Source organism: Protopterus annectens, chromosome 9.part0, assembly GCF_019279795.1.
Source record: "Protopterus annectens isolate FY-2018-M chromosome 9.part0, PAN1.0, whole genome shotgun sequence".
In the NCBI taxonomy this organism is placed as follows: domain Eukaryota; kingdom Metazoa; phylum Chordata; order Ceratodontiformes; family Protopteridae; genus Protopterus; species Protopterus annectens.
The window spans coordinates 725,649,778-725,674,033 of NC_056743.1; positions in this window are offsets into that span (position 1 = coordinate 725,649,778).

Genomic DNA, 24,256 nt, shown 5'->3' on the forward strand with positions numbered 1-24,256 from the left:
ACACACACACTTGCCATTTGCAGGATTCATACCCCTACCTAACTATGTCATGACACGTGAGAGAGACGCATTAGCGAAGCGCACTATTCGGATTACTAGGAGGTTCCTCTTCTCCCGCTGTACTTATAGGGTGCTGACATCATCAGTGTTTGGAAAGGGTAATGTGCATCATGTAGTGTGTTCTCCTAATTGCCAAAAAGGCACATGTCTTTCATACAGAATTGCACACACACAAACTCCCCTCATCCAAACACACACACTTGCCATTTGCAGGATTCAACCCCCTACCTAACTATGTTATGGCACTTGAGAGAGACGCATTAGCAGAGTGCGCTATTCGGATTACTGGGAGGTTTCCCTTCTCCAGCTGTACTTATAGGGTGCTGATATCATCAGTGTTTGGAAAGGGTAATGTGCATCATGTAGTGTGTTCTCCTGATTGCCAAAAGGCACATGTCTTTCATACAGAATTGCACACACACAAACTCCCCTCATCCAAACACACACACTTGCCATTTGCAGGATTCAAACCCCTACCTAACTATGTTATGACACTTGAGAGAGATGCATTAGCAGAGTGCAATATTCGGATTACTGGGAGGTTTCCCTTCTCCAGCTGTACTTATAGGGTGCTGACATCATCAGTGTTTGGAAAGGGTAATGTGCATCATGTAGTGTGTTCTCCTGATTGCCAAAAGGCACATGTCTTTCACACAGAATTGCACACACACAAACTCCCCCATCCAAACACACACACTTGCCATTTGCAGGATTCAAACCCCTACCTAACTATGTTATGACACTTGAGAGAGACGCATTAGCAGAGTGCGCTATTCGGATTACAGGGAGGTTTCCCTTCTCCAGCTGTACTTATAGGGTGCTGACATCATCAGTATTTGGAAAGGGTAATGTGCATCATGTAGTGTGTTCTCCTGATTGCCAAAAAGGCACATGTCTTTCACACAGAATTGCACACACACAAACTCCCCTCATCCAAACACACACACTTGCCATTTGCAGGTTTCAAACCCCTACTTAACTATGTTATGATACTCGAGACGGACGCATTAGCGGAGCGCGCTATTCACATTACTGGGAGGTTTTCCTTCTCCTGCTGTACTTATAGGGTGCTGACATCATCAGTGTTTAGAAAGGGGAATATGCATCCTGTAGAGTGTTTTCCCAGTTGCCAAAAGGGACATTTCCCTCACACAGACTTGCACACACACTAACCCCCCTCCACACACACTGGGCATTTGCAGGATTCAAACCCCTACCTAACTATGTTATGATACTCGAGACGGACGCATTAGCAGAGCACGCTATTCGCATTACTGGGAGGTTTTCCTTCTCCTGCTGTACTTATAGGGTGCTGACATCATCAGTGTTTAGAAAGGGGAATGTGCATCCTGTGGAGTGTTTTCCCAGTTGCCAAAAGGGACATTTCCCTCACACAGACTAACCCCCCTCCACACACACTGGGCATTTGCAGGATTCAAACCCCTACCTAACTATGCTATGATACTCAAGATGGACACATTAGCAGAGCGCACTATTCACATTACTGGGAGGTTTTCCTTCTCCTGCTGTACTTATAGGGTGCTGACATCATCAGTGTTTAGAAAGGGGAATGTGCATCCTGTAGAGTGTTTTCCCAGTTGCCAAAAGCGACATTTCCCTCACACAGACTTGCACACACAACAACCCCGCTCACCCACACACCCACACACACACACACACACACACACACACACACACACACACACACACACACACACTGAGCATTTGCATGGTTCAAACTCCTACCTAACTATATTATGACACTTGAGGGAGACGCATTAGCAGAGCATGCTATCCGAATTACTGGGCATCTGTTCTGCACCTGCAGTATTTATAGGGTGCTGACATCTTTATTTCTACAGAGGTATGTACATCTAGTACTACCTGTCAGGTGGGGGATAGCATATATATGCATTTGCAGCCACCTACTTCAGGGCCAGATATGTTCATCGCACTGGCAGGTTATGTTCTATACCATGCTCCATGACCACAGGGCCTGTAACACACAACACAACCAGTCCAGAACACCCCTCCCACATCCAGGACACACACTTTGCTTCCCTGGGAACAGTGCCAGGATATGCAGGTGTTCACATACACCATTCCAGTTGTTAACATCAGGTACAGGCATATCGTGTGTGGGAACTACTCAGGCTTCTACAACAATACCCTACAGCCACTACAATTTGTGGGTCCATGTGCTATGGCAGAACCACTCACCACAGCCACATGGGGGAATACATATTGCACCTGTCCATCTGCAACATGGGTACTCCCTGTTCCACACCAGAGGTAGACCACCATTGTTGATATCTGACCATACCCACCTTTCCCTGGACATCCATATCCCATCCACACCCCCAGGCAAGGTTGTCACTGCAAACAAACTGTATTTAGCACAAGCAGACTCTACACTTGTGAAGACTGGGGTGGAAGACTTCAAAGGACCCATGCTGGGGGACTATACTGGCCACTCTGCATAATCCTTGACAATTGCATTCTATGAGCATGTGTAAGGTTTGCATTGATCATGCTATCCCACATATACCCATGACTGCTCCACAACAGGACACCTGTCAGGTGTACACCAGCCATATATGAGCTGTCCAACAGACAGAGTGAGCTAATACATTGCAGAGCTGTAGCCCACAGAGGGAGGACATCTCTGAACAGTACCGGCACGACACTTCAATCCCACATAATCATCACAACACAGTGTTGACAGTGAAATTTTCCAGACAATGCAGATAGGGCTCCCCTCAGTCTGTTATTGACGCCCACTTACTGTTAGAGGTCCTCAGTAACCCTCTTCCAGCACACACCAACAACATGGATGTGGCTTAGCACATTCAGACCCTGGGATCTCCACTGTGTCCCTGCTTGACAGAGGCACAGCACACTAGCCTCACACAAAGCCTTATGTGACCTACTTTACAGTGGCACAGTAGCCTACTGTACTGGGGATGCAGATGCCAAGCACACTCTGGCTAAGTTGTCATTCCCTAGAGCAAGCAGCCTAGTATTGACCTCTACACCCATATGTTTAATTGTCAGATGCACAATATTTGTTGCTGATAGACTGTTTGCAGGTCTTATTGCCATAGCATTCCCTGTTTCTATGAACAACTTGTGTATCTGTGGAAGATGTTTGAATATGTGGGGGATCCACTATATCACTTATGTCTCTGTAGTCATTTACTGTGTGCACTGGGCAGATTGCTGTGATGTGGTTGGTTCCTGGAATGACACGTACAAATACCAGATATGTGTGGCCAACTGCTAAACGGAGATATGGCCTAAGTGTGTGAGCATGCCCAGTTCAGCCTTTCCATGGCATGTTGTCTGACATATGCCTCATTTATCAAAGTGTGCGAGCATGCCCAGTGTGAGCTTTCCATATGTTGAACTCTGCAGTCCACCACATATTTGTGTGAGTGTGAACTTCAACAATATCTCACGTTTATGGTTGTGTGTTGGGTGTCATGTTGTGTACTTACTGGCCAACTGCTTCGTGTCTGAACACAACAGGGATTATACTGTGCCTGCAGGGATTGCATGGGATACTTTGCATACAGTTGTCAACATCCTTTCATACTGATCTAACACTGTAGTACCGTATAGTGTACTGGTTCAGTACTTTCACTGTGGTGGACATTATCCTGGGCTTTAGTCCTATCACTGCTTTAAATCTTCATAGTGAGCACAACAGACTGTGTAGGGGCCAGTTGTGCACATATGACCATGTTGCATTATGTTCAGATATGGACTACCTAAACCAGGCTTGTCCAACATTGGTAGTGTATTCCACAACATAGGTGGACATTGGCAAACACTTGCGATGTACCCTAGGCCATTTCTAATGCTAGTCAGAGAGTGTATTTGTCCTTCGACACACATTGTAACTGGAGTTTGCCATGACATATGTCATGGTTAGTATACTGTGCCTCCGCCTACCTGTGACATAACAGTGATACCCAGGGTAAACCTACCATCTCCCATCCACTCATCAGGATTCCTCTTGAGGAGTGTTGATGGGTGACTCTCTGGCTAACCTGTACTGGGAGTTTACTCAAGAGTGGGGGTGGCTTCTGTGTTATGGATCATTCAGTACAGCTTGTCCTATGTATGTCAGTGCTGGGGTTCAGGTCTCTCATGTGCATAGCTCACTGCCATTCAGATTGTACAAGGTGCAGCATGTTCATTGATTCCAGCTTGGACATGGCTTTATACATCAGGCACAGCTTGCCTCTGGGTGGGCAATATGGCAGTGTGTGGAGCTGCAGTTTGTTTAATCAGGCAACACATGGCATCTGTTCAAGCTCTTTGCTACTCCTGGTGAGGTACTGTTGTGGACTTTACAGTTGATGAAGGTGTCTGCTGAGGTACATCCCACAGGGGCTATTGTAGTCAATTGTAATGCTGATGAAGGATGACTGCAGAGCCACAGTGACCTCCCCTTATCTAGATCTGACAACCTTCATGATTAGGTGGGTATATGGTATGTTTCTGTGAACACTACAGCCTCATGTTTGTCCAATGCAGGATATCTATCACCTTGTGTCCCCAGGTCTCTCATTACATGTTAGGTACGTAATGGGTTATCACCTGTGTGGTAATTGGTGGGCACTTACTGTATATCCACGGTGGTTGACTATACACATTCCTGCAATTAGCTTGCTGACATGGCTATGGCACCAGTTGTCTGTTTCTATGTGGCCCTTTTTTGGGATGCTTGTGTCAGCTGGGGGTCAGATATGGTGGGCAGTTTGTACTCCTCTGTATACATGTTCTGTCACAGTCCTTCCATGTTGGCCTGTACCTATGGGGCATATATACGGAACGAGGGAGGTCCCAGGACCAAGCCTTGTGGGATGCCACTTATATCTGGTTTGTAGTTTGACATGGATGCAGCATGTCTGACCATGTCAGTTCTGTCCTTGGTCTGGTTTGCAACCCCTCTACTGACATAGGGGTTTATATTTAAGCTGGTGAACATATCCATACTGAACACGTAGGGTATTCTATGGAAGCATTTGCAAGGTCCAGCTACGCTGTGTGGACTACAATGCCCTCATCAATGACCTTAATGACTGTCTAAAATGGGTCAAACATGTTTAGGGGCAGGATCTGCACTTATGACAGCCACACTGGGTAGGGTCCGGTGTCAGTAGGTCCCCGATAGCTTTATGTCTGCGGTACATGCTGATCCTTTCCATAGCTGTGCAGACCAAGCTTGTCAGGATCCTGGGGTGGTAGTTTGCAGTATCCATTCAGGCAACACCTTTGTTGAGAAGGACCACTGTTGTTGTACACTGCTCTTTGGGTACATATCCTGTGGTAAGGCTGACATTGAGCAGTAGTGTGATTTGGCATTCCATTCTTCTTGGAGTCCATGTTGGACTCAGCCCAGGACACCATCTCATACCTTTGCTGCTGTGTGTTTTGCTTTGTAGATGCTGGCTGTTACCTCAGCATCTGCAATGTCAGGGGGCCAGCAGTCTGCTGGGATAGATAATTTGCATTCTGGAGGCGGGGGGGTTTGCATTGCACCTGTCAGGTTGTATGTTGGCAATATGTGTGTGTGTTTGGTATGTTGTTTGTAATATTTGTGTGATTTGGAGCATATCTGTGAATTCCCAACATGGTTCCTACCATCAGTTGAGTATGCCTTGTGATTATCCTTAGTGTCCTGTACAATTTGTATCTTCATAAGTTCATAGGTTCATACTAGGCTATCCACCCTAGGGCATTTGTAAGCATAGCCAGAGTGTGTGTGTCTTTCGCCGCCCCTTGCTATGTGAATAGTATGGCCATTTATGATTTACTTTACTGTGCCTCTTTCTGGACGTGACACAGTGAAGACCCCCAGTGTACATCTACGATCATCCATCTACTTGGCAATATTCCTGTTGAGGGGTGTCAGTGAGGGGCTCTGCCTAACATGGAGTGGGATCCTGTTCCAGGGTTTGGGGAGCCTCTGGGTTATGTATCTGTCCCTCCAGCACATCCTATTTCATTATGTGTTGAGGTTGACATCTGTCACTCTCACAGCTCCAATGGCTTTGATTTTCCTGGGGTGGAGCATGTCCATTACTCCTGTGTTGGACATGGCCTTGTACAACAGGCATACAATGCCTCTGTGTAGGCAGTATGTGACTGCATTCAGCTGGGGTGTCTACAGCCAGGCAGCATATGACATATATTTGAGACCCTTTATCCTCTTGGTGAGGTACCTTTGAGATCTTTCTAACCGCTGCAGGTGTCAGGTAAGGTACATCCCATATGAGTCATTGTACTAGATTATGGGTCTGATAAGAGAACAGTACAGGGGCACAATGACCTCTGTTGATGTAGATGTGAATCCTTTCATGATACGGTGTCCAATATAGACAGTCTTCCTAGCCACATTGGCAATGTGAGTGTCACATAACAGGTTACTGTCCACTTGTGTCCCTAGGTCCCTGATTACTCCTTGCATACATAATGGTTTACCACCTATGTGGTAATTTGTGTGTACCTTGTTTGGTATTTGGTGGGACATTCATACTGTCCAGTGTCTTCAGGATGTCTGGGTGGGGTTCCTGTGTGTGAGAGCATGGTCTGTAGCATGCTACAGACTGTACAGTAGTTTTGACTACAGTTAGGTGCACATGGGTGGTCTCTGCTGCTTCGTGCATTGTCAGTTACCTGGACATATGGGTGTCTGTGCTGCATATGGATACTCCCCCTCCTTTGATGTTCTGGTCCAGGTTTTGGGGCTATAACGCATGATATGAGGTATAACCTGGTAGTGCTGGTGTGCTGTCAGTAGGTTTGCAGCAGGTTTCTGTCACTGCACAGACATCAATGTTCTCCATACTGGGAAGGGCCTCAGGAGCATGCATATTGCGGTTTACACATCTGGCATTGGTCAGCATTACCCTTATGTTTCTTACCACTTATGTTTTCTAGGGTGGTGGGTTAGTGTTTTCAGCCTTGCCTACGTACGGCTCTATGGAGGTGGCAAAAGCCTTATCCAATATCCAGACGCCCAGGGGTAACAGGTACAAGCCATCCCTGGAACAGCAGCATGGCTTGTCATGCATGACATCTCAAGCAGACAGACATTAGATCCTCTTGGACTGACAGCTGTAATTGTGCCTCCTGTTAAAGCTGATCATTCTGTGCTTGTACTGTGGCATCATTCTTGGTGAGGGTAGGATGCTGCAAACGGCCAATGTCATACTGGCCTGGAGTACATACTCAGAGAGCTCATCCATGTCTCTTTTCATGTAGTCCAGGGAGGTACATCTCAGGTCATTCACACCAGCATGGACAATGACTGCATCATATTTCTACTTGCTTTGGGGTGACCTGCGTACTTGTGTTATGTGGCGTATTGTAGCAGCCTACAGGCAGCTTACTGTACCCTTTCCCTTGTTCAGTCTGGTGAGTGGGACAGCAGTGTGTCTGCCTATAGAGACACCTATTACAACTGTATCAGGCATGTTGTTTCTCCTTCTGGCCTGTGACTGTTTGGCACACCAGCTTTGTGTACTATGTGTTGCATGTGCTATGTTTGGAGGCTGTGATTGCTTGGGGGTCTGCTTTGGAGGCCTCTGTTGGTGTGGTGTGTTTGTAATTAGGGCCTCCGGGAATGTTTTTCTGTGTTTATGTGTTTGGTTTACAGTTGTGATAGGTCTATGTGGGACTGGGTTTGTGGTGTGTTTGGTTACCTTTTCCTCCTGACTAGTTTTGACAGTACTGAGTTGGGAGAGCTCAGCCTCCGGTTTGGATAAATGGTTGCATCTCTCACATATATTTGTATTTATTGGGGGGAGTTGAGGGTTGTCTGTGTACTTGGGGCAGGTGTAACATTGCCTCAGGATTCACAGATTCTACTTGTTGTAGCTGGCCTTAGTGGATTGTATGTGTGGACATATTTTATTGCCATACTACTGATCAGTGATTACTTCCCTTTTTATGTTTGCTCCATCATGTAGTAGCTTCCTCATTCTCTTGCATGGTTTGGTAATGGCTGGAGTCCAGCATGCCAGATGCCTGTGTGTATGGCATTGTGTCTTGTTGTTATTTGTGATTGCATAATCCAAGCATTCCTGGCTGTGTTCATGGAATGCCTGTATAACAGGTTCTGCGGTGTGTCCCATATTTTGCACCTGCACAGGGCCTTTAATGGATTCCACATCAGTTTGGAGGGGTGCAACTTATGCTTTACACATGTTTTTCACTGTGGTTTTCTGGCCAGGGACTGTGGTCAGGATATGTATATCCGGTGTGATTACTCTATGGTCTGGTCTTACCAGTGAGGGATACACGTCTCATCTTGCCATCCAGTACCCATGTTGCTGATTATCACATCCAGTATGCTTACCCCTCTTGTGGGAGTGGTACGTTGTTCCTGGGCATTTTGGTTTATGGATTCCAGGAACCTTTCTCCTACAGTGTTGGTGCTAGTATAATGCTCCCAGTGTATGTCTGGGTATTTTCAGTCAACCAATATAATGTGGTTTGGGGGGCTTGATATATTCATGTATTCCAACACAGGCCAGGTGCAGTTCCTGGTGTTAGGATGGTAGTCTGTAGCAGGCTATATACTGAGAGGCGGTTTTAGCCATTGGTACTTGACCATGGCTAGTCCATGCTGCTTCTTGTTGTGGTACCAACATGGGGGTGTGGTTATCCTTGACAATTATTGCTAGTCACCCTCCTTTTGTAGCTTGTTCCATGTTTTGAGGCTGTACAGCACAGTATGAGGTGTAACCTGGTAGTGTTAGGGTGCTGATGTGAGCCTTGACCCAGTTTTCTGTTACAGGACAGATATCAACATTCTCCATACTGTGTGCGTTTACACTGCATGCATCTTGCTGTTTAGACTTCTGGCATTGGGTAGCATTACATCTAGGTTCTTATCCCTTGTGGTACCTATGAAGGTGGGTTTGTGTTTTGAGACTTACCTATTCAGGGCATGCTGTGGGTACTGACAGCCTTTGCCAGTATCCATGAGGCCTGGTCTGATAGGTGCACGCCACCCCTAGCAGGTGGTACATCATGTCATGCTCAGCATGTCATCCCAGGCTGGAACACATTGGCTCCCCTTTGACTAACTGCATTACTTCAGCCAATTATTGCAATTGATCATCCCTTCATCATATTGTGGCTTCATGCTTGGTGAGGGTGGATGTTAGTCAGGGTCCTCATGTGTGCATATAGTACATGGTGTTACATTACTTTACACATGGCATTCATGCCTCAGGTGGTGCTGCAGGGCTGCCTCTGTCGGATGCACATATTACACTCCCTGTACATGTTTGAGAGCAGGTCATGTCATTTTAGGCATCCCTGTTATTATTTGAGTGAGTCAGAGAGGGGTATCATTCCCAGGGTTCCTACTGAGCCAGTGTATGTGCTATAAGTTGCCTCTTTGCCAAGGCCAGGGCATACTGGGCACGCCTCCTTCTGCCTACTGGGGCAGGCTCGGGTTGTTCCTCCTCCGAGTCACGCTCTGCCTGTGATGGCCTTGGCAATGGTGGGGGGCTGTTTGGCCCGGCCCTATGCTGGTCCTGCTGCAGCTGTTTTTGCAAGATCATATTATGTAGCATAGCACATACCATGACAATTTGGGTACATGTAGTTGGTGAGTACTGCAAGGCTCCACCAGATGTGTCCAGACACCGGAACCGTGACTTGAGCAGCCCAAACACACGCTCTATTACATTACGTGTTTGTGCGTGTGCCTCATTATGGCGTTCCTGTTCAGGTGTGTGTGCGTTTCTGATGGGTGTCATCAGCCACGGCTCCAGTGCATAACCTGCATCTCCCACTAGGTGTCCGTGTGGGATGTCCCCATTGGCAAAATGTCTGGTACAGCTGCGTCAAATGCCAGATGTGGGAGTCACGGTAGCTCCCAGGGTAGCCAGCGCACACATTCATTATTATGCCCTGGGCATCACACATGACCTGGCAGTTGATGGAGGGGAAGCCCTTGCGGTTAATGTAGGCCCTACCCCGCTCACTGGCTGGTGCTTTGATGCGTATGTGCGTGCAGTCTATTGCACCCACTACCTCAGGGTATTCCGCTATTTGCTGGAAGAGACGCATATTGCTGGCCAATACCTCACGGGCATTGGGGAAATATACATGATCACCAACATGTGCTGACATGGCATCCAGGAACTGGTGCAGTACCCTGGAGGCTGATGCCTGTGATACCCCCATCATATCACCAGTTGGTCTCTGGAAGGTACCTGTTGCTAGTATTCTTAGGCCAACACATACCTTGGTTTCCACTGGGATGGGTTCCCTCTGTTGGTTCTGTGTGTGAGGCGTGGCCTGCACAGCTCGACAATTTGCTGCAGGAGGTCTCTGTCCACTCTAGAGCGCTCTACTATCTCCAGCTCATGTAACCCGTGGTAGGTGACCCTGGGCCTGTACACTCTTCTCCGTCTCCTCACTGTGGGTTGTCTGGCACCATCTGCATTGTCACCACCCTCAGCAAGTCGCCTATGTCTCATTATGACAGCTATGGCAGCCCCTAGCATTTCTGCTCTGAGTTCAGCTTTTTCAGTTTTCACTTCTAATAGCTTACTCCTGTCTTGCAGTGTCTCTTGAGAGATACATCCTGCACTGCTGTTTGCAGGGTTTTAAGTGCTTGGCTGAGCTACTATTCTGCCTGTGTAATTGCCTGCTTCTAATTGTTTTCACCTGCTAGCTGCAGCGGTATTCCCTGCTAGCTTCCTACTAATTATGTTGCTTCCTTTTTCCTTTATGTTTCCTCAGGGGGGAGCAATGTGCATACCAGCATAAACACGCTCACAGTGGCTTACACGTGCGCACACATGCTTACACGGTTCGGAATCTGCTTATTTGGGTTAAAACGCGCGAACACCAGCGCAAACAGTGTTACAACTCTGCCAACAGGCTCCCACATGCTCAGTCTGCCTTACACGTGCGCACACTGTCCTACCCGCGCCTCATGGCGTGCACACATGCGCATGCATGCCCAACAAGAAACTTTGGTGTAAGTAACAGTGTACACCTTCCATTTCTTGACTTTCCCATCCTTATCTTGTGGCACTCCTCTTTCCATGATCTGTGTCTGTCATCTGTCATGTAACACTGACCTCCAATGAACTGCATTTCTTTCTACCATTCCCCCCTGTGATGTCACCTATCTCCTACTCTGTTCCTCCCCCTTATGTATCTCTTACACTACTCAGAATGTGCTCATTTGCTATGACAGTGGGATTCAGTATCCTAACCCTCATTTACATCAGATTGTCTACTAATGCTTAGTTACATGTCTTAGACTCAGCTTCCCCCCTTAGCAACCACTAAACGGTGGCCATGTTGTTTTTGGTCTGCTGGTCCCTGCATTGTCATTCCATGTATTGCATAAAACCCACATTTGTGGGTTTATAACCTTCATTTTTATGTTTTATAGCGCAGCCCGCTTATGAGGGCTGCACTGCGTTAAACATCGATCACGAAAAAACAATTATATTTTTTTAATATTTGCATCGGGGTACCTTGCCAATGGCCACATATTTGGCCATTGGCATGCTGCCTGACACATATGCACCCTTTATTTGGAGCTGACATGGCTCCATTGTGATTTTGCAGAAACGTACTCAGTTGTCAACTGAGTACATTTCTGCAGCTAAAACGGCTCTTACACGGGCTGCTTTCTGTTTCGTGGATCGCTACTCTACCTCATTTGCATGCCTTTCAGCTGCAAGTGAGGTATTTAGCATATCCACGCCCAGTCCGTGTAAGAGACGTTTTAGCTGGTCTCTTACACGGAGTTTCGGGCTGTTCCTGGATCGCGAGGCTTGCATGGAGTCTTACACATCTCTTACACTCCATGCAAGCCTTTGTGAATCCTGCCCAATGTCTACAATGTTAAGGTTACATAAACCTATTTTGTACTTTCCCTTTTGGCCCAGGCCTTTCCCAGAAAAGGGTTTCAGGACTAGTGCACCAACCAACCCAGTTAACAATGAATGAATGATAGATAAATAGATAGACAGACAGACAGACAGACACAGATAGACAGACAGATAGTCAGACAGATAGACAGATAAATTCATAGATAAAATGCTGCACTGCATACAGCTTTATCACATGTTCACTTTGGGAGGTACCCATCAGTTACTTTTAATGATGCACCCTTTCCTAGCGAACACTGTAGCTGGTGTATATTACAGTATGCAGGACTCAGGACACATGGCTAATGTGGATATTGCTTAAGTTTTGAATGATGCTGTCTGGATATTGTTGCCTGCCACTGTGAGTGAGAGTACATTTTCTATGGGTGGACAGTACATGGTATGTGAATATGCTGCATCCAGGTGAATGGCGATTATACCATGACAGAGATGCTAGAGACATAGAATGTTGTGGGCAATACCATAGTTACCCATTAAGGGAATGCATGTGATAGGATTTCAGTACTGCACTGGATGTGAGAATACATCTCATGCAGTCAGTGCTTGACGTTACTTCCCATGACTGGCTATACTCCACATCCACAGATGTACAGCAGTCCATGGTGATAAATGAGCAGATGACAATGAGTGCCATCTATCCCCTGTCTGCTGCTATGCATACCATCTATGTGTTAACCACCATTATGCACATCATGCCTGAAGGTACTTAAATAAATAAAATAAAAATAACCATCTTTTAACCAAGTGGGCCCCGTGGCTTAAGTATGTGTTTCACCTCTTTAGCTCCAGTAAGTTATGAGGGACAATTGTGACGTCACCACATAACAGCTAAGAGTAGGCTACATAGGATAAGAATGGTCCTAGCCTCTGCCTTTCAGAGGCAAAGAAGGGAAAGTAGAGTTGTGTAAAATCTTACCATAACAGTAGATGTCCTTCTCTTCACTGTTGCAGTATTCTTTATAATAAAGATCACCTGTCAAGGGTAACCCAACTTCTGGCCAGTATACAAAAGCCTTTAGGTTATAATGAGTATGCAGTACATCACACATATGGTCCCCATGCACAACAATAGGTCATAAAGGTGACATCCGTACATACCATCCTCAGAACTGAAAAGCTCCAGTAGGAATGACAGTCCAAGAATACCAATAGGTAAGAAGCACATCCAGAAGGAAAGGGACCGGGGGGTGAGAGAATACTGCAACAGTGAAGAGAAGGATATCTACTGTTATGGTAAGATGTTACACAACTGTACTATGTCCTTCCCTATCACTTGCAGCATTCCTTACAATAGGGAGAGTGCAATAGCTTGGGAAGAAGAAAGGGAGAAGGAAGGCACAGCCCTCTTTGAAGCCATGGAGAAAGGCCCTAGCAAAACCAGCTCTGACCCTAGAATATCACATCCAATTTATAGTGCTTGATAAAGGTATGAACGCAAGTCCAGGTAGCTGCCTTAGGAACAGAATTAGTATCCAACCCACTGAAAAAAAGCACCAAACAAAGCCACAGCCCTAGTAGAATGAGTCTTAACACAAGAAGGAAGGCTCTTCCCATAAAGGAATAGCAAAAAGAAATGGCTTTAGATATCCAAGAAGAAATAGTTTTCTTGGAAACAGCCAAACCTAAAGACCTAGGTTGAAAAGAAACAAAAAGCCATTCAGAAAGTTGTCTATGTAAATCCAAGGTGTGCAAAACCTTCTCACTAGCAGACTATGGAGAAGGGGAAAAGTGGGCAAATGAATAGACTGATTAAGAGACAACTCAATAATGACCTTGGGCATAAAAGAAGGATTAGTGCAAAGAGACACCCTGCCCTTATGGAAAACTAAAAAAGGAGGCACAGCCATAATGGCTTGCAGCTCAGGCAACTATCTGGCAGAAGTAAGGGCCAAAAGAACAGTCTTCCCAGAACAATGCTGTAAGGAAGCTAAAGCAGCAGGTTCAAAAGGAGCCGTAACCAATTTTTCTAAAACAAAACTGACGTTCAAAAAGGAGGAACAGGCTTCCTGGGAGGCCTAATGTGAAGGATGACTTTAAGAAATTGTTGATAGGTGGTCCTTAACAGAAGAATATGCTAACCCAGCACTGAGCAATTCACACAAGTAAGAAAGAACCAAAGCAACATCCACAGTAAGTGGATCCAGGTTACAAGAAAGACACCAGACAAAAAAATCTCTTCCATTTCAATAAGTAAGATTTCCTAGTAGTGGGTTTCCTGGTCTGGCAAAGCAAGAGGAGAAACCTTCTCCTCAGACTGAAGGAGATCTTTAATAGCCTGACAAGCTTGAGAGAGAAGAGGCAACACTTCCCTAGTCATGTGTTTCTGATAGTGAACAACTCTAAATGCCAGGGTAGCATAAGTATACACCATCTTACCCAGCCTCTCCATGGTTCTGCTGTCCTTATCAGATGGCAGTAATTTACTGGAAGGCAATAATTTGGAGGGCTTATCAGAAGCCACAGACACCAGAGAAGGGTCCTCAGAGGGACGCATAAAGAAACTTACAGTCATCAGGCACCTTCTAAAAACTATCTTTTTTTTGGGGGGAGCAGGGGAGTTGGGAATCATGAGCCTGAAAAGTAGTAGAAAAAGCATCCAACAAGGCAGCAAGAACAGGAGGAACAGCAGAGGGTCCAGGACACTCCATTTGTAGAAGCTCATAGTACCTCTTCTGAACATCAGACAACAGAGCACAGTCCCATTTAAAAAATTCCACCATTCTGGAAACAGTATCACCAAAGGAAAGCTCCTGAAAAGGAGAGACAGGGCTAGTAGACTCTTCTTCCTCAGAACCATAGTCAAGTATCAAAGTAATCTGGGATGAATATGCAAGGAACTTCTCACCAGAATCAGCAGTGTCCTCCTCAGAAGAATCCTGCATCATGGGTCTCTTAAGAGGGGTAGAAGACCAGGGAGGAGCAGGAAGAGAAACACACTGTGGAGGCTTAAGAGCCAAAAGGGCATTAAACAGGCCTTGAGGGAAGTTTTGCCATTCACTCTGAGGATCTTTTGGAACAGATGAAATATGTTTAGTTTTCTGCTTTTTAATTTTGAGTGGGACATCAAGCTTGAAAATTTTTGGAGCTTCTGAACCCTGATGTCACTCAGTAATGGTAATTGGAACCTCTTCCCTAAGTAAAATTTGAGGAAAATCCCTAGACCCTTCGGTAATAACCAGCTGAGGTTTCCCCTGTACATCCGAAGCGGATGTCTGCAAAACCTCCAAGGACATGTGTGGCATCAGATCTATGCTGGCCTGTGAAGTGGTCATAGCAAAGAAATTGAGAGAGAGACTGGGTGAGCCTCTGGGCTTTCACTAGCCTCAAGAGAAATGTCCAGTGGAGTATAACATCCTCCACAGTGGCTATTAGAGGCATTAAATGCCGGGTACATTTGATAAAATATCAGGGGATATATCCAGACACAAATTGAAAATATAGCTATTGACATGCCTGAGGGGTCCCTTAAAGATGTCATTTCAGGTTGATTCAAAATGCCTTTGGGTGGGAATGGTGTACTATCCTAAGGTCAAACAAATGAACACAGACTCCAGTGCTATTGAATATGAAACACCAAACATTGTTTTGCTGAAACCCTATAGCATCACTAAAACTTGAATCATAAAACTCTCTTCAGTGCTGGACCCAGGAACAAGGATTCCATTCACCCCCAGGAAATGGCCAACCCTATGGATCTGCACAATCATCATCATCCTTTACAGCCACACCCTGCTTACACTTCAATGACTGCCATGTTCCCTGGTCAAACTAGTGGATTTTGAGTTCAAGAAATTCTACCCAATAAGTTGATTCAACACTATAGCTGGCCAGAGTAAAATGACATTGCTGTGAGTAGTGAATTTGCAACCCACTGAATGCAATCTCTCTGATGCAAAGTCATAAAAAAATCATATAACCATACATTCTCCTTTCTTAAACATAATCATTTCATGATCATGCAAATGTAGGGAAATAAAAACACCCTGCAAGGGTGAGAATGATACATACATATGCTACAGGCTCACAATCTACAGAAAGGTAGAAGACACAGCCATGGAACAGTCACTTTGGGGAATCAGGATTGAGGAGAAAACACTCAGTGAGACATTATTCATCAAATGGTAGATCTCCACAGTAGAACATGCTGAGGGATAGCACACAAAATATCACATTAAATACCTCATAGAATACCTTAGGGGACATCCTGTGGATTGTCCTTTGGCATACAGCAGGACACACCATCTTGAACACTCTGTGATGCTTCTGATACCAATAATGTAATGAGGTGTAGTCTATCCTAACCCCCGGGTATGTTCTTCTGACTTCACTGTGTGTTTTCCTTGTGACTCTATGGCACTTCTCCAGTCACCTGTGGAAATTATGACATTCAGCTCAGGTGTGACATTTTCCTGCTTGTGTTGCTGCATGGCAATGTCTGATGCATGATGTGAACATGCAGTGCTCAGTATAAGATTCACTGGTTTCATGATAGCAGCTACTTTACTGAAAGGATTATTATATTCAGTGCAGCACTCACTGGCGCTTGTATATTTTAATGATACATAGGTCTCTGTATGGTTGGCATATGTCAAAGTGGTCATCACTTACTTCCGTGTCCACTCAGTTGTGTTAAATGATTCTCTGACCAGTTATACCATGGTACATAATGTATAGAAGCTGTTATGGACTTTGTCTCAGAGTTTATCTTATAAGCTTGGTTACATGCGCTGCCTAGATTATACCTCTCAACTTGCAGACATTGAAAAAAGGAACAAAGGCCCTTGAAAACTTGGAACCTATTCTTTTGTCTGTTCCCGTTAGGGGTCACCACAGCGGATCATCTATTTTCATTTCTTCCTGTCTTCTGTATCTTGCTCTGTCACACCAACCACCTGCATGTCCTCTCTCACCACATCCATAAACCTCATCTTAGGCCTTCCACTTTTCCTTTTACCTGGCAGTTCCATCCTTAGCATCTTTTTCCCAATATACCCAGCATCCCTCTTCAGTACATGTCCAAACCAACGCAATCTCACCTCTCTGGCTTTGTCTCCAAACCATCCAACCTGAGCTGACCCTCTAATATACTGATTTCTAATCCTGTCCATCCTCATCACATCCAATGCAAATCTTAACATCTTTAACTCTGCCACCTCCAGCTCTGACTCCTGCCTTTTTGTCAATGCCACCGTTTCCAACCCATATGACATAGCTGGTCTCACTACCCTCTCGTAGACCTTCCTTTTCACTCTTGCTAGTACCAGTCTGTCAGAAATCAGTCCTGACACTCTTCTCCACCCACTCCACCCTGCCTGTACTCTCTTCTTCACCTCTCTTCCACACTCACCATTACTCTGAACTGCTGATCCCAAGTATTTAAACTCATCCACCTTCACCACCTCCACTCCCTGCATCCTCACCATTCCCCTTCTATCCTCCTTCTCATTCACACACATATATTCTGTCTTAGTCCCGCCAACCTTCATTCCTCTCCTCTCTAGAGCATATCTCCACCTCTCCAGGGTCTCCTCCACCTGTTCCCTACTCTCACTACAGATCACAATGTCCTCTGCAAACATCATAGTCCACGGGGCCTCCTGTCTGATCTCGTCTGTCAACCTGTCCATCACCATTGCAAATGCAGCTAAAAATGTAGATATCTAATTAGCATAAACTTTGAATACCAAATAGCATATAACTCTTCCAGCTTACAGTAGGAATGCGGGATACTACTCAGAAGCACTTTTAAATAACAGTGACAAGAATGATGGAAAAATATAAGCAAATTACCAAAGATTCAGTGTAAAATCTATTGACTTTAATGAACCGTATTACAAAATTCTACCACACAAGGTAATTTATTTTAGCTTCACAAAAAGGGAGATGCAAGATATGTTTCCCCTTTCTTTAAATTATTGTTTTCACTAGTATGATGATCATGTAGTGAATTTTTCTGTGTACTAACACCTTCAAAAATCACATGTGATGAGAGGAATTCAGTAAATTGTGTGAATGAATGTATTTGTACTGCAATGTCATGATCTTTCACTGTAGGTGGCCTAAACTTGAAAATAGGAAATACCTCCAAAAATGGGGACATCTTAAGCAGAGGTGAATCGGGCCTGAAAATAGGAACATTCCTCAAAAATAAGGACATTTGAGAAGTCTGACCTGGATTAAATGAAGCTGACTCAAGTGAGCCAGTTCTGCTGTTATTTCTAACTTTTCTCCGTTGCATGTTCATTTTTTCAAGCACACTGCACCAATTTATACTTACTCATTTCACTTAGGCAGTTTGGATCTTCAATAAATGTGAACCGCAACACTTTGCAAGCATTGCAAGCGATCCTAAACATGCCTGCAAAACCCTTTCTTTAAACTGCACACACACTGCATTATTGATGAATCTTAAAACTGTACCTTTCATTGTATCAAATTATTTCTAAAGTCTGTTCAATGTCTAAATACAAATGCAGATTTCAAACTGTTCCTTTTGCTTTAACCCATATTCTTCCATTTGTGCTATCATGTAAAAAAAAGTGTATCAATTTAGAATAACCAACATGCAGGCATCACTCAAAAATAAATCAGTAATTACATCCAGCGAGGTATTTCCTACATTTTATGTAGTGTTATAAACCTGGAATTCAAGTTTACAAATCCTGTTTATAAACAAAAATAGAGCAAAGTGGTTATACTGTTGTTGTGGAGTGAACAGATAAAAGTGAATGGTACTATTGATCTGCTGCACACTATCTGAATGAATCATGCTGTCATATTTAATAATAATGTATCGCATGGAGTGCAGTGATTCTGCTCCAGTATCCAAACAAAGACAAGTCAGTTAAGTGCTTCTGTAACACGAGACCAGTCTTAACAAATGTTAAGCACCCCCAGGCCCTGCTTCACGCATTAAGATTGGGCATAATACAAGGTAGTTAAATCTGCCAGTACTATCCACCAAACAACAGCTGCAGAATAAAAAAACAAATTTGTTTCTACCTACTGTGCCAGTAATGTGTCTCTGACTTTGTGTAACAAAAGACATTGTGTTACTTCTTTATGACAGTGCCTGCTAAGTGTTTTTCAGCTTTGAAAACAAGTAAAACAAACACTTAGCACTTCTTTTTTCTTGTAACTAGTAGTACATGAAGCCCATAAAGCTCCATAATTCCCATGCTTTGCTCAAGAGGTGAATTTCTTTGCATCCATGTCTCAAACACATAATAAGCAGGTTATGATCAGCAACCTGCTCATAATCCCCCCCCAAAAAAAACTCCTATCATTTTATTTATTTTAACAAAGCCATCCTATGGCACATTAGTAGTTGTGTGAGGTACCTAATCTACAAGTGACAGTCCATTAATAGATATTTTTTTTCACTTTCTTAAAGAATACTGCACCCACACACTTCAGGTTCATATCCTAACTCATCCAAGGTCCCCTTTACAATGACACTTGGATTGCTAGGTTTCCAACAGTCAGCACTAGTAGTAATAACAATGGCACATGCCTCGTCTGTATGAAGTTCTTAAGGTGAAGAAACAACATTCTTTATATTTTTTCCTTATAAAAGGAGTAATATAACTACAGTGGCACAATACAGAAACACATCAAACATAGCTGTTATCATGCCCTTACATCGACAATTGACACTTTAGCATACAACACATCAGAAATCATTAAAGCTGTCAGCTGTTGTAAAGGAGTGATGATAGTGTTATGTGGTGTGTTTATGTTCTTTGCCAAAGTAGATGTATTATTCTACTAAATTATCACACTGTAACTGTGCTGCAATGGAATGGGCTTTCATTGTTGATGGTCTTTGCCCTTTCCTCAGCTATTGCATAGTCATGGAGTAACATTTAAGAAATATGGGGGTGCAGGGGGCTTTCCTCCCTGCAAAAACATTGTTTTATGATTAAATGTGATGATCTATTTGCAATCTACTATATACACTGTTACACCATACGTTCATAAGTTCATACTAGGCTCTCTGCCCTAGGGCATTTACAAGCCTAGCCAGAGTGTGTTTGGCTTTCGCCACCCCTTGGAGTGAGTTTACTGTGCCCTTATTAAGGTTAGTTTACTGTGCCTCTGTCTAGCAGTGACATAGAAGTGATCCCCGGGGTAAACCTACGATCTCCTATCCACTCGTCAAGATTCTTCTTGAAGAGAGTCAATGAGGGGTGCTGCCTAACATGGACTGGGATTCTATTCCAGAGTGAAGGGAGCCTCTGGGTTATGAATCTGTCCCTCCAGCATGTCCTATTTATTTCTGTGCTGAGGTTCAAGTCTCTCGAGCGCGTAGCTCTAAGGGATTTGGATTTTCTGAGGTGGAGCATGTCCATTAATTCCAGGTCGGACATGACTTTGTACGTCAGGCATAGATCGCCTCTGAGTAGGTGGTATGCAACTGAGTAGAGCTGGAGTTTCTTGAATGGGAGAAACACTGTATAATATGACAGCACTACTTAGAACAGCCAGGAATAACAACTTAGTAAAGTGTAATAAACCTTATTAAGTAGATGATATGTTATATTATACTTCATTAAATTGTTCTTCTGAGTTATGTTGTGTCCTGCTATCATACCTAGGAATGTCAGTTTCAGTTATTAAGGCAGAAAAGTAGAGCAAAGGTCAATGCCATATTGTAGTAAAGTGGGATTCTGGTTCTGTGGGAGCTCCTGGTGACAGTGGCTCACTCTGGGGAGGGAGGGAGAGATGTGCCTGCACCTTTAGAAAATCTGATGCTTTTAAGAGTTTTTCTGCCATGCAAAGGAGATGTTTTTTCTTTTAACTGCAGAGCTCTATTTGCAGTAGGGAAGGTGGAGCACTAAATTGATGTCTGCCATACTATCTGTATACACATTGTCTGAGTCCAGAAGTTACCCCATTGAAACCAGCTTATACGCAGATGAGTTACTTGCATACTTAATGTGAAAAGACTGCATAGAGGTTCTTTTTTGTCACTTTTATTGAGTTATCACTTTAAGCCATGGGAAAATACACATTCGTATAAAAGAAAACAAACCGTATTAACATGTTCCTAGTTACAAACATACATCACATATGGGTTTTTTTGTATGAATAATTATCATCACTCCAACATTACATAAATGTCTCAATTCCTGCCTCCACTTAAATCTCACTCCTTCTAAAGAACATTATTCTGCATGTATTGTATCCACAATTTCCATTTTTTGTATGTAATTTGCTCCCACCCTTTTCTAAAGATCCCACTTCCAGTTCTTTTATCTCTGTTACAAAAATCAGTATTTGAAGTATAGTTGGATTAGACTTTTATTTCTATTTTTAGTAACTATTTTTTGGCAGCCATCAGAATTACACTTAGCAAGGCCTTACTATGTCTAGACAAACCATATCTTCTACCCAGCTCAAAAAAATATTTCCTTAGTTACTCTGTAGGGAATTTTTGGGTGGCCACAGCAGTGCAGCAGTTAGCATTGCCACCTTACAGCAAGAGGCTCTCCAGTTCGATTCTCGGCTGGGGTCCCTTCTGTGCGGAGTCTGCATGTCCTCCCTGTGGTCGCGTGGGTTTTCTCCGGTTGCTCCAGTTTCCTCCCACATCCCAAAGACAAGCTATAGGTGGATTGGACACTCTAAATTGGCCCTAGGTGTGAGTGTTTGCATGTGTGTCCCTTCTGTGGAAGGTTGGGTGCCAGGCTGGCAATTCAACACTGTAAAACTCCACTGCCAATCATTCTGCAGACTGTTGTTCCGCTGTGGTGACCCCTAACCAGGATAAGCCGAAAGGAGATGACTCTGTAGGGAATTTTTGAAGTTTACCAACTCATTACACTCACAAAATACATGTTCCCAGTTATCTCCTTCCCTCCTTCTTCCCCATCACACCTATAACATTTACCATCTATCTGACGAAAAATTCTCTGGAGCCTGCCTGGCATAAAAAAATACCTGTGCAAACACTTTCAAGCAAAATATTACATTTTCTAGACTTTGTTCAATACATGGGAGCCATAAATATGTCCTTCCATTGTTTCCTTGTGAATTGCTTATCCAGGTTCTCCTTCCAATCTTTTCTAACCTCCTGTGATTGATTCTTATAGTTATCATGCAATATTTTATATGCCCTACTAATTATCTGTTTTTAACAGCAGCTTCTGCTCTAGATTAAACTAAAAACTCTGCCAGAGCAAATCTTTCTCTTATGATTCCCTATCCCTTTCTATTTGCCTTTACTCTAATTTCAGTCCCTGATAGAGAAGGCAGTCTCTAGCCTGCAGCCCAAAAGTCTCCTTGGCCTCTTCTCATTCTACTACTGTTTCCTCTCTAGTTATTTGCTCCCAATACTTTGGTTTCCTTGCCAATTTTTTTCAAGTAAATTCCATCTCCCTCTTGCCTAGTCTCTGCATCTCTAATTACAGTTATCCCTATCAGCAAAATCTGCTTTCTCCATTCTTGTGTTGGTTTAGTTCTTAGAATACAATAAAGCACCTCCAAGGAGTGAATGTTCCCGTAGTGTTGAATATAAGTAAAACAAAGAATAATTCAAAATACATCCACAGGAATAAAACACAGCTGCAATACAATTTCTCTGTTGTTATAGGATACTGTAATCGCCCATAAATGCTGCTGCATACAACATAAATAAACTCAATGTGCTTTATTTGTATCAGTCGGTAAGCGCTTTCACCATTAAGGCTTCATCAGACCATAGAGTTACAAACAAATACAGATCCTTAAATACTCTAGAATCTAATTGCTCATAGTTAATTAGTCAGTGCAATAGAATGACATCATTTCCTTGAAGCTTGTAAAAGCATATATCTCTCTAAAAACTTACACAGTGTGTTGTATTATCATGTGTGTAAGTTTTTAGAGAGATATATGCTTTTACAAGCTTCAAGGAAATTATGTCATTCTATTTCACTGACTAATTAACTATGAGCAATTAGATTCTAGAGTATTTAAGGATCTGTATTTCTTGTAACTCTATGGTCTGATGAAGCCTTAATGGTGAAAGCGCTTACCGACTGATACAAGTAAAGCACATTGAGTTTATTTATGTTGTATGCAGCAGCATTTTTGGGCGATTACAGTATCCTATAACAACGGAGAAATTGCATTGCTGCTGTGTTTTGTTCCTGTGGATGTACTTTACATTATTCTTTGTTTTACCTTAGTTCTTAGAATACTTATATTCTATGTGAGTGTTATTATTCTCCTTAAGGATCTGCATCCAAAAATTCCACTCTCACCTTATTTCTTGAATCCCCCTCAGCATCATCCCTTTCCACTTTGATTTATAGCTTTCTTCATGCTTTATGTATATCGGTTTTAAATATGCAGCCCCAAATATCCTCTCAAATCAGGTTATCCTAACCCACTTTGTTCTGCTGGAAGGATCAACTTATCCCACTTGACCCTTGCCCTCTTCCACTCCCAGATAAATGCCTTCAACTCCTTATTAATTATTCTTCACATCTTCTTCTCTTGTTAATAAAAATATGCCTGACCTATATGTAGAACTAAAGGCAATAAAACCATTTTCTCTGCTTGTATCTTGCTATACATATCCATAAACAAGAGCTTCCAGTTTCTCAGTTTTTGTACTGTCTTTTGTTTTTTCTCTTCCCACATATCCTTAGCCGCCATAACAAAATCATTTTTAATCCATACTCTTAAATTCATAATTTTATCGTTCCCCCATAAATATGGGTATTGCTGGAATAACTCATGTGTGGGTTCATAGCTTACTGCTATAGCCTTTGTTATATCTTCATTAATTTTATATCCAGAAAAGACATTAAAAAGTATCAAGACATTCCACAACACCAAAATATCTTTCCTGATTTTATCAGATACAAAATAATATCATTTGAAAATAAATCCTGCTCTTCTTGACTACCATACCAATTATTTCCTTCACTTTCTGAGCCCCTTATTTTGCTTGCCAATGGCTCTAAATATAAAGCAAATCATAAAAGGGAAAGAGGGTACCCTCTTCCCATCCCCACCGCCCAGACTCAGCTTGTCAGACAGGAATCCTCCTACTTTTATTTTTATTATTATTATTAACCTTATTATTGTATCAGGAAATGCAAATACTTCCAATGCCCTAGTCATAAAATCCCAGCTTACTCTGTCAAATGATTTTCTGTATCAAGAACTTCCAATGACAGTGGTAGTTTCTTACACTCTGCTTCTCTCTGGATGATTATTGTTCTATTCATGTTAGTGAATATGGGGTCTTATCCTATTCTGTT